Source organism: Ictidomys tridecemlineatus, unplaced genomic scaffold (genome assembly GCF_052094955.1).
Source record: "Ictidomys tridecemlineatus isolate mIctTri1 unplaced genomic scaffold, mIctTri1.hap1 Scaffold_170, whole genome shotgun sequence".
In the NCBI taxonomy this organism is placed as follows: Eukaryota; Metazoa; Chordata; class Mammalia; order Rodentia; family Sciuridae; genus Ictidomys; species Ictidomys tridecemlineatus.
In genome coordinates this window covers 320,222-332,884 of record NW_027521478.1, presented here as the reverse complement: position 1 = coordinate 332,884, position 12,663 = coordinate 320,222, and the positions used below count along the sequence as shown (strand labels likewise).

General features: G+C 41.0%; 1 pseudogene; it reads right to left on the bottom strand.

Moving 5' to 3' along the window:
• Positions 1-4,345: 4,345 nt before the first annotated feature.
• LOC144372830 (gamma-crystallin B-like) lies at positions 4,346-6,294 on the bottom strand (annotated as a pseudogene).
• Between the last annotated feature and the right edge of the window lie 6,369 nt (positions 6,295-12,663).

The window sequence follows — 12,663 nt, the reverse complement described above, 5'->3', positions numbered from 1 at the left end:
CATTCAGGGGCAGTGATTAAAGATTTGCCCTGGTTCTCTGGTATATTCTAATGCTGTCCTGTATGTGCTGCTCTGCGTCACTTTTATTTGAATTCTTACTGTTTTCTAAATTTATCAGCTCACCAGTCTGAACTTTTGACCTAAAATTCATGTCTCCACACTATGATTCCATTATACCTCATGAGTCTCCTGAAAAAAATCTGTGCCTTTGCGGAAGTATCTCCAGAATTCTGGGAGGTTTGAATTCTGAGAGAATTTTCCTGATATTTTTAGATGACAGAGGCTGGCCTATCTTAGTTTTTATTTTATTTTTTTTTTCTTTACATAAGTTGCCAGTTCAATGCAGGACACAAATCTAGATTCAGATCTCTTGACTGTTTCTGATTGTGTTGACCTTATGCTTTAAAACATAGTTATTAATGCCTAGTTTGGTGGGTGCACCCTATGTAAGTCTATTAACTTGTTGTAAGAAACAGAGCAAAGGTTTCTGTGGTCGTGAGGCCCGAGACTGAGAGGCGCATGACTTTATGGATGGCTTCCCCTTTTCCAAGGGCAGAGGAAGCTCTTCCCAGACAAGAGTGGGACCTTTGGACTGGGGCTGTCCTGACTTAAGTCCACTGAACAGCAGCATGGCCTGGCCATGGCAAAGCACCAACTTCTCAAAGCACAAATTACTTGGGAGAGAGAATATGAAGAATGAGGAAGAAAGCAAAAGAGGAGCAGCCTGACATTTAGAAGCTGCAGCTAAGCCATGCTTACTCTTCTATTAGACATGAACAATCCCATAAAGTGCCAACTTCTGGCAAGATTACTCTGAGACATGATAAAATGAGATGAAATAAGGACACTTCACCATTTTGTCTAAACTCAAGCATAAATAAAGTTGATGTGTCACCCACAAAATAACAAACACCCCCTTCTCAGCTAAAATAATTAACTGCTACTTGTTTGTCAATTATAATTAGAATTAGAATTAGCCTCCTCTTCCCTGGGCAAGATTTGTAGAGATAACCAATCATAAAGTTAATCCTGCTTTATGATAATTTCTAATCAAGAGTGAAACCCCACTTTTTAGACCCTTCCCCAAATCACACAACCAAAGTACAAGTCCTAGATTAGGTTCCTTTCAACCTTTTCTCACAGAAAACATTCCAGTCTTCCCCAACATGTGAGTTCTCCCAGGACACAACCAGTCATAAGCCTAACTTGTTTAAAGACAGGCATATTCCTGGTGGGTTTTAGCTAAAGGACTTTGGCATGAGTAAATGGGATTAATTATGTGTATAATGTATGTGGCACATACCGGGAAAAAATGAGCTTTAGTAATCCTAGTGACATGGATACTGGTAATGAAGTGAGTGACAACATCAAGGATAACTTCAGCCTACTTATCTCTCTTAAAGATAAAGTATCTCAAGGATTCCTGAGACAGTTATTCTCTACAAAGTCTTTTTTTTTGGGGGGGATAAAACACAAAGTTAGGTTTGGAAGGAATTTTAGTTTTTAAAAACTCTGTTATGCCTAAGAATCACCTTGTGCCAGGCACCATGGTGCATGCCTATAATCCTAGCTACTGGGAGGCTGAGACAGGAGGACTACAAGTTCAAAGCCAGCCTCAGCAAAAAGCCAGGTGCTAAATAACTAGACCCTGTTTGTAAATAAAATACAAAAATTTGGGCTGGGGATGTGGCTCAGGGGTAGAGTGCCCTGAGTTCAATCCCCAGTACCCATTCTCCCAAAAAGAATCACCTTGCTTGTTAAAAATGCAAATTACTACAAAGAAAAAAATGCAAATTACCAGTCCCAAGATTTGACATCATTAGATCAGAACAAGATGCCTGTATTTTTAACCAGCACCAATTAGTTCTTGGACCAAATTTAAAAATACACTTCTGTGGTTTATTCCTTCATTTTTTGAGAAGGACATCATGTGTTTTAGCCATCCGCAGGTAAGGCCTTATTAGCATCTCTGCTAAGATTCTCTTTAAACCTGTAGACAGAAACATATTCTGCTTTGTAGCACTATTTATGTTCTATAAAATTTGGAGAACCAAAGCAAGGTTATCAGCACTTAAATCACACCCTGGTAAAACAGGCAAATAACATCTCAAAATCATTTTGAAACTTGTCCTGACAAAAATTTGTATTCATGAATACTTTGAAAATGTCTTGGGAACTCCAAAGGTCCCCATACCACACTATGAGGTCTACATTACCAACATTCTGGCTTGGATGCTGTTCAGCATCTCAAGCCCAGGAAACACAGTGGGATGCTAGGATAGTTCTGCATTATGCTTCACCCTACTCAAATCGCTCTCCCCAAGAGAGCAAGGGATTTAATGGTGAAGAAGAAAGAAGGGTATTTAGGGTCCTTATTCTATCTTGGTGATTTTTATCAGTCTCCAGATTCTGCTTAGTCTTGCCTCCTCTCTATGGTGCACTCTGCTAAAATGCTGGGATGATGGGAATAGAAACACATCAAGTTACATGCTCATCTGTTCCAAACGCTCCCTGACTCCCGTTGCCTTCATGATCAAGTCCTGATTTCTTAACACCAGGCATGACCTCCTCTGTCTCTTGCCACACTGTCCGATCACGCTGAACCACTTGTCATTTCCCAAACACATGATGTCATTTTCACACTGCTCTTGGTTTTCAATATAATGATCTTTCTCATGAAGACACCAATTCTCTACCTTTCAAACCAACACTACCTTTGGGAGTTTGAAGGTTAAAAAAGCTGGGCTTTAGGAATAGTTAATACAAAATAATCTGAGAATTGAACTACTTTTTTTTTTCTTTCTTCTTCTTCTCCTTCTCCTTCTCCTTCTTCTTTTTTTAATTCTGGGGATTGAATCCAGGGCTTCATACATGCCAAGAAAGTGCTATACCATCAACCCATATCCCCAGCCCCAAATCAAACTATTTTCCAGGAACGAACCTTCACATGTAATATATGTATACAATAGGCTATCCATGAGTCCTGGTTTTCCCAGAACAATCTTAGTTTGTGCTTCTTGTCCAAGTGCAATTATTAATAATAGGTCAGAAGTGACCCAGTTTAAGACAAAGATTACATGTTCACTCTGTTTATATGCCATGTGAGGTGAAATTTGGGTCAATTCATTAGAGCCTCAAAGGATGGAATACTTTCAAAGAATTTTGACCTGAAGTCATCTGTTTCCTTGATGAACTTCACAAGAAACAGCCCCAAGAACATTATTTATTCACACAGGATGTTTTTAGGGATGTTGTTTACTCAATATCCTCTTTACCAGGACTTACAAGAAAACTTCCTTTTAGGTGTTGGTACTGAGGATAATGAAGCTTGTACTGATTAATTTATTTGTCTTCTAAACTCTGTGAGTTATGAAACTGATCTTGTTTCCTTCTCTGCCTTGGCTGCTTGAGCAAAATCTGTATCTATCTTCGGTTAACTTAGCATGTTCCAGTTCACAACTTGAGTTTGAACTTCACTTTTGGTTCCATCTCATCTCTTCCATTTTTGTTTTTCCTCTCACCCAATTTCCTCATCCACTTATTTTTAAATTTATTATTATGAGTTTTACTACCCACTTTAATTCACTTTGAAAAACTAAGGGGAACAAATATGCAGTCACACAGTCTTCTCCAGAAAATTTAGATTGCTTATTTTCTATTCAGCAATATTTTCTATGTATTACTCATAGTACATTATTTCCTATTAAAATGATATGAGACTGAGTTTCTTCATGGGTATGTGTTTTTGGAAAATGCCATTAAATCTTCTACAGAGTTCATAAGGTAAAGAGGCAGTGAATTATATTTGGATTGCAAAACTCATGGAGGAAAGAGGGGAAATGGATTTGGGACAGAAGGGATGTGGCTGTTAGCAGGATAAGGGCAATGGGTAAGACAAGCTTGTTTATTTACAAAGCTAAAATAAGAGTCTAGCTGCTGCAAATGACTCCTAATCAGGTATAGCAATGGGGCCAACCTGAAGGGATAACTTGAGGTGTTTCAATAAGTACTTACTTATTTATTATTGTAGCCGCAGATATATCCTTATGAAACAACCACAGATTGCTTTAGCCCAGTTGAATGGAACTTTTCTTTGAGCCTGTATATTTTAGTCATCAGAACATGCCAGAAATACTGTTCTCCACATTATTCCCTTTATAAGCAGTTGCTTCCCATCTTGAAAACATGCTATTATGTTTGGCCTAGTGTCGTTACTCCTCATGAATGCTTAATAGACTGAAAGAAAGACAGGACTCTATTAGTGCCAGAATCACAAGCTACATTCTTTATTAGATTCTAAAGGAGAAAAGTGGAGAATGTTAATACTTCAATAAAAATCCATGACTCATCTTAAAGACCCAGCTTTGGCATTTGCAGCTCCCCAGTCAAGATATCTCCTGTATTCCCCTGGATGTAGCAGGTACTGCCGTCCCCTGTAACTGGGCATCTCATAGAGGACCCAGCAGCCCTCCAGCACATTGAGGGACTGGATTTCATTGAGTTGGAAGCGGTCCTGAAGAGAGAGACAATTGTCTGTGACCTCTGACATTTGTCCTCTAAATTTATCTCTCTCATAGATCTTCATTCTGTAAGTGCCAGAGTGCTGGGAGGGCAGACAGGAAAGAAAAGGAAAATCAACACAAACAGAGAAACTAAAGTTCCAAGCCCCATGCTTCCTTGGGTACACCTGTCTAGAAATGCTCTGGATCCAAGTTTGCTTCCAGAACAATCATATTGCAGTATTCAGAACTCAGGAGCCACCTATAGCTCACTGCTAATGAACCTAGTGATCCATGGGCAAAGCAAGGACGCAGCTTGGCAGCTTTTCAGCCTCCACTCACCAGCCCCCATTCTCAGGTATTAAGATATGCTTAAAATAAAATTTACCACTGCATTTTAGTGCTTGGTTTTTTGAGATAGCGCTTCTCAAAGGAGAAAAGTGAGAGTCATTGGGAGGGAAGGTATCATTTGATATATCACTGTTGTTAAAATTATATCAGCATTTGCTTGGAAAAATATCAACATTTAGCTATTTTCTGTAAGACTGATATACTGATTTTCATGTATTTTATGGAGTATAGGATTATTAAGCTCTTGTGACAGAGAAGATGACATGTTTCCCTCATCCCTGTTTTTCATATCTGCAGTTTGGGTTCAAATCTCAAACCAAATGACTCCTCGGCTCCCTCCCTGGCCTCTTATCCTCAACTTAGCCATTTCCCTAGGCAGCTAGAATAGCCTTAATGAGTTCTGACTTGATGGCACTATATCTCATACCTCCCACAATCCCCTTTTCTAAATATTCTGCAATCACCTTCCAGAAAATACTGAATCTCAAACGTTGGTTTGGGATTGTCTTTTCCTCTGATTTATATCTATAAGTGAGATAATTAGTTACTGATCACTACTTTGGAATAGAAACCAGAAGATAAGACGAATCATCAAGGAGAAAAGTAAGGCCAAACAAATCAGAGAATTTTTAGTCAAGCAAACAGCTCCAGATTGTACTCATAAATTTTGATTCATTTGATTTCTAACTTTATATGGCTTGGAATGAACACTTTAGGCAATTATATCTTGAACAAATAGTAAATTCCATCTCCCCAATATCCTAATTTTTCTGATTTGATTTTTGTTTTCTTAATTTTTGATTGCACGTAAGATGTAAAATCTGGGAACATGACTTTTTAAAAAATCCCACCACCGAGTTCATGAAGAAAGGCTTTACGTCTAAGGTATCTGTGTACACCAGCCTGCGCTCGCTAAGCATTTACAGTTGGAACTATTATGTTTAAGATAAGGTTTTGTTTTTGGTGCTGGAGATGAAACTCAAGTCTACTGAGCTTGTGCTCTACCACTGAACTACACCCCCAGTCCCTACCTAAGATAATGCCTTTACATGGTTTTTATTTCCAGAAGCCAATGGCACAGACAGAACCACACTCACTTGGGGAATGAGGAGGCAGATGCTGATGGAGTCGCTGAGGCCCATCCACTGCTGGTAGTCGGGGTATTCCCCCCGCCGCAGTAAGTACTGGTTGCCCTGGTAGTTGGGACGCTCATAGAGCATCCAGCTGCCGCTGTCCACGCGGATGGAGTTGCAGCGGCTGAAGTAGGTCTGCAGGTTGGGGCAGTCGCTGCTGCACTCATAGCAGCGGCCCTGGAAGCTCCTGTCCTCTTAGAAAGTGATCTGCAAAGGAAGAGTGGAAGCATGAGCGATTTGCCTCCACTGAGGATGCTACACCAGGGCCAAGATGGAGTGTTAGGTCCCCACCCAGGACTCACCCTTCCCATGTTGGAGGGGAAAACAAGGACGTTCTCTCGGTACTGTGGATCTCTGGATCGCTGTCTATATAGCAGCCCTGACTGCTGCCTCCACAGGAAATCACACAAAAGGGCCCATTGCGGGAGTGAGGGGATTTGCAAGCTCCGAGCTCTCCCTCCCGTTGCCCACCGGGGTTGGCTGAATGGTTTACTCTCATTCTTTCTGGTAGGTTCGAGTTGCTCTAATTCACTAAAGCTGTTGTTGCCACCAAAGTGAAAAGAGTCTTTACTCTTTTAGTTGAGCAAAAGGGAGAGCAAAACTCTATCCCTATGATTTTATTTTATAGTTTACTGTGCTTAATTGACTTCTCAAAGGTGATTTTGTTTAGCACTCAGGGACCGGTGTTTTTTAACTTTTTAAAAAACTTGAATTTAAGTAATAAGGAAGAGGGAATCTTAAGGAAGAGGGAATCAAGAGAAGTATTCTGTAATCTGTGAAAGTGTTTTGAAAAGCATAAATCTTACTTAGAATTCAAGATTCCATGATCATCACTGTTATTTGGGGAATCACCTTGAATTGAATTATTACTAGACTGGAATTCATAGGCTCCTGGAGGCAGCGGAGTCTCTCTTGTTCATTTAGCCTTGAGCCCTAGAACAGAGGTTTTGCACACACATTTAGTGGGCCTGCAATCCTGGAAGGAAAGCAGATAATTGTGATCTTCCTCCATTCCTCCCTAAGGTCCTAAATGCTTCTTTCTGCTGTGGCTGCCCAAATTCTGCTTCCTCTTTGCCATTCCACCTCTTCTTCAAATATCTTAAGATCTTTCTTCTTAAAAAATCATTAAAACCCTTGCTTTCTTGACAAGGGCAGTTTGAGTAGTGTAAGAAGTTCTGCAGAAGTATCTCCCATCCAGGTCCTTGGACTTAGATGCTGGACAGCATCCAGGCTAGCCCGTCTGGCTTCTTGAAAATGTGGATCTCACAGTATGGTGAACCCTTTGGGTCTCTGAGACAATTTCAAACTGTTCATACCACCGAGACAGTTTTCAAAATAATACTAAGATGTCATTTGCCTTTTATTCACTCTCATTCCTTCATGAATGGGCAGTGTTGTTTTTCCAGAGGCTACATGGCAATTAAAGAGATTTTGCAAAAATGTAAAAATGATGCTACATTTTTCAATACTTATTCTTTGAAAATTTGGTTGTTAATCATAAGCATGTATTATTTATGTAGCATGCAGTAGGTTTACTGGCTAAGACCCTTCAGGAAAAAAAGGTAAACCCATACCTGGGGTATGCATTGATTCCTATCAGGGTGAGTCATTATCTCTTCCAAGGGGAAAGGGAATCCAGGTATTCAGCTCATCATCAAGTGGCTGATTGATCTCTTCAAGATATGGGCCACATTGAGGCACAGTTAGTCTTTCTTGCTGGCAGATTGGACATTGTACAGAGACAGTAGCTGATTTTGCCTTGGCCATGTGGGAGCTAAGGCCTAACCTTCACCTCTGCCACCATGAACACTTTGCTCTGCCCTGGAGGTCATTGTGTCAGCACTAGGGTAGCTGATGGCAGAGAATGATTGATAGCCAATGATCAAATCATTTTTTATTTTATTTGTGGAGGGAAGCAGTATTGGGTTTCAACCCAGGGGTGATTTACCACTGAGCTACATTCCTATTCCCTTTTAAAATTTTTAAATTTTGAGACAGGGTGCTTAGGGACTCATTAAGTTCCAGAGGCTGGCCTTGAATTTGCCATCCTCCTGTCTCAGCCTCAGAACACTGAGATTATAAGCATGTGCCACCATGCCTGCTCCTAAATCACTCTTTTTGCTTTGTTGTTTAGTGTGCCTTCCATGGTGGATGCCCTGAATAGGCATTAATATGGGGATGCAATCATCTTTATATTTTGTACCCTCTCCTATGTTTGCATACACATTTCTACCCCAGATCTGCTTGTCCTTAACCTTTCTCCTTCCTGGCCCTGGACCAACCAGCCATTGTCACTCATCACTGCTCAGTATTCTATATATATCCTAACCTGTCTATTTTTCTTTCTACACAAAGTGGATGGGCAGGGACACTTCCTCAAGGTTGTCCCTGGGAGCATTTCCTTCTCTGCTATTTTTGGGGCCACCCTTGAGGGAGCCGTGATCATGCAGGAGCCCTCCATATGGGGCTTGTACACACACACCAAGGCAACCATGAGAGAACCAAGCTCACCCAGCCTTTTTCCTCTTCCATCAGATTGCGAAAAGATGCCTGCAGTGCGATTGTAAGCATGAGCTGGGAGGGAGCAGGGCAATAGCAGAGCCTCAGCCAGTCCCACAGAGAACTCTCCAGCTAGAGTCCTTGAGGATGAGGTGAGGGGACCAGGACTGTGTCCCCGCATTGCCCAGTCATCTGATGTGAGCTGTGGCTATGGAGGGGCTTGAGCTTGGATGAGACAGTGCTCTTCAGTGGAAGGAAATTCCTTGAGACAAACTCAGCTTTCAGCTGTCAGTATCTGGGAGAAAGAGTGACTGGCCCTGAGTGGGAGTCTGGGCAGCGCACCAGTGTCCTCTGTACGAGAAAGTAAATATTGTTGATGGTCTCACTGTCTGAGACAACCACAGTGAACATTTTGGTATTTATCTATGTATAAAACTCATGTGTGGTTGTATTACTTACACAGTGTGGCATGCTCTTGTGTTCTTCTAGGTAGTTTTTTAAATAAAGGGATTAATAAAATTGATTAAAGTGATTTTATTCAGCCTTTTTAACACAAAGGTGTTTTGTTTTGGTGAAGCAAGACTTTTAATGAGAAGTCATTCTGGACCCTCTACCATACCCATACTTAAGGCCTGGTCAGTGTTCAAGAGAGGATTCCATTCAGCTGAGGGAGTCACTAAAAGATATATACAGGGTAATTTTCCTGTGTTGAAAGTTTGAACCCTTAAGGAGACAAAATTCACAACCCCATTTTATGTAAGAGACTGAATATATTCAGTGCCATTCATAGGTGAGGATTTGAGGATGATAATGAAATATCATGCAGTAAAAATTAATCTGACTTAAAATTACCCTGATTTTTATTTTTAGTATAATGTTTAAATAATTTACGACCCTGGAGAAATGTGCTTTTAGTTACATAGATACACTCCATCTTTGGTTCTGACGCAGAGACACCAGTAATCTTAGGAAAGAAAGTAAATTATCAGGAACACAAGATCAGGATGTGATCAATTCTAATAGAAGAAATTTAAGGATTAAATATATCTCAGCATCAATTGTAACTACTCATAGAGGGCCTACTTGGGCATTTGTCCCCACTGGTATGTGCTTTTCTTTTGAGCCTTGGGAGCTATTGCCTCCTCGTGATGATGGGTACCTTAAAAAGGTCCAGGGTCTTCTGTGGGTCTGGAGTTTGAAGGAAGATATCCTTGAGAGGAGATGATCCTGGATGTGGAAATAGTCTTCAGGGAGTTCCCACATGTGGGCTGTGTTGCTATCTGTATAGCCTTGTCTTCTGGGAGCTGGTGAGCTGTGACATGAAACAGAAGAAGAAGATAGAAATTAACACAAGCTGAAGTCACCCTGGCTTTATAGGACTTGTTAAAATTTTTAAAAGCTTAACTAAAAATAATGGGGTTTTTTTAGTGCTTAGATAACACAGAACAGAGAGCCAGCCTTTGTTCTGGCACATTCAGTCACATTGTAATCCCAGGCTATGATGAATTGCCTGTAACGAACCTGGGCTTTCTCCTTGGTGTGTACAATGAGGTAGCTACTTTCTCTCCACTTCTCATGCGACTGCAGGTTTACTCTCCTGGCAGGGGCAAGGACCCTAATACCTGATAGGCCCCAAAAATCTCATCCACTCTGTAGCTTCCAGATGCCAGGCAGTTGGTATTTCTAGAGAACTCCTGTAAATAGCTGATAACCACTGCCTCCCAAGCCCCAACTAAGCAGCTTGTATATCCCCCCCAGTGACTCATGATAGACTATTATAAAAAGTGAACTCCCTAGTGGATAGGTGTCCGTAGAACAGAACTCCCACAGTATCCACACCCCGCCTCTGACGTGGCTCTCTGTGGGATAGAAAAGCATGGGAGGAGGTGGTAATAGGCTGGCTATGGCCCATTCCTAGCCTGTATCCTTTGACATTGAATAATTTGCCCCAATCTCTCACACAACCAGTAGCAGTCTTAAAGGAGCCCTGGGGTAAACAATTCAGTCATACTGAGCATCACATAAAAATACCTAGAAATAAAATATTGGCTCAAGAATTTCAAGCGTTAGCTTCAGCAAATAAATGTAAAACCGTGAGAATGTCCAGGCTTCAACCAGAGGCCTACACTCAAGTCCTCTTAGTCTTGCAGTCAGCTTCTTATGTTGGAGCATGAGGGACTTGAGCTGGGTAGAGCAGGGGGTGTGAATGATGCTTTGGAGGCCTGCACAATTGGCTTGGTGGGGCACCTAGCACTTGCAAATGACACCAACTGGAATGACCTACCCTGACTGACTGCCCCATGGATTTGCTTTCACACTCCTTCCTCCAGAGCTTTTTAAGTGTTTTCATTGCAATACATACAATACTGTGAAATTGTTGAATAGGCATTATTTGTTGAGCGATGCCTACACACATCCATGCACACTTCTGCAGTTTCTGTTATTGCTCATATAATCTTTGGAAAGACAAAGATTAACTTCCTTAAGCCTCAGTTTCCCCATTTATAGAATAAGAGTGACAATGAAAAATGAAACAAAATATTGGATTTGGAAGCACATAGTAAATGGTGAAATAATACTGATGACCAAAAAATGGAATCAGATATATTGATAAACAAAAAAATCATTCACAACATTTGCCAAAGATGGTAAGGCAGACTTTGGAGATAGGTATAGAGACCATGGAATTGGGATTTTGCAGTGGAGAAGAGAAATTGCTTTTGGTTTCATCTCCAGCGTGGCCATGTGGAGATTTGTAAGCAAGAAACATGGTGGAGGTCAGTGGACGGAAAATCACTAAGAGGAAACATTAAGAAATTGTATATCTCGAAATAAGATGTTGGTTCAAGAGTTTGGGGAGAAGTTGGCTTCATGTGACTAAGTCCAAAATCATCAGAATATCTGGATTTTTGGCTAACCTGACTTGACAGTATTATTACTGAAGGCAGGCCAGGGTGGACAGTTACCAGGGATGGGAGATGGTCACTAAACTAACTTAGCAGGATTCTTGTTCAAACCAGATTCTACCAGGATAGAGAGGAAAGTCCAAGTTTAGATCTAGTCAGGTTGAGGACTCAGAGAAGACTGACTGAAATATTGGTCAAAGAGAGTCTTTGTTAATATTTTAGTAAATATTAACAACAGGTGAGTATTTACACCTTTGAACATCAATTAATAATATGTTTGCATTTCTGACCTTTGGTGTCATAGTGTCTATACTTTTGCCTGTGGTATGGAGACTAAATGTGATCAAGGGATAATTTCACACACTGTATTAAGAAACTTTGATTTAACTGATTTAATTTTCTGTTTGGTAATTTTGATATCTCCATCAAACGATGACTCTGTGTTTGTATGTGATGTTGAGTTGGGTGCAAAGGGAGGTATAACATCTCTGTGCATTTAGAGAGGATAGAGTCATTGAAATCTACCTGCACCTGGTGGTCAATGTACCTGCCTCATCACAGAGCATCCAGCTCTGGCAGTTCACCTGAGTGACCACATTGCTGCAGGACTACAGGTTGGAGTGGTGGCTGCTGCACTCACAAGAGTGAGTGCAATGGAACATGCCAATAGTCAGGAAAATCCTCCAATGAACACATAACCGTGAGTTTACGGCCAGCCCTGTCCTAAAATCACCTCACTGTGGCTGGGGGACTATGGTACAGAAGCCAGTTTTATTCATCAGCTGTAATGGAGGTTTAGATGTGTGTGCTTGGTGTGTGTGTGTGTGTGTGTGTGTGTGTGTGTGTGTGTGTGTGTGTGATTATATCAGGTCTATCAGGTGATTTGACCTGGTTTGCCTAGCAGCAGAACTTCTCCCTTTTTTTCATACTACTAATGCAGTTTTCTTCCTCCTCCTCCTTCTCTCCTTCTCCCTCTCTTCCTATTCCTTTTTTTCTATTTTGCTATTCATTACCTTGTAGCTTTGATACTTTTATTAAAATGCTTCATGGTAGCACATGCCTGCAAACCCAGCAGCTCAAGAAACTGAGGCAGGAGGATCACAAGTTCAAAGCCAGCCTCTGCAACTTAGTGAGGCCCTGAGCAACTTAGCAAGACCTTGTCTCAAAACAAAAATGGCGGGGGGGGGCAGGTATATGGCTCAGGTATTAAGTACCCCTGATTAATCCCTGATACCCAACCCACTCCAAATGCTTTGAGATTTTTGAAACAATTTG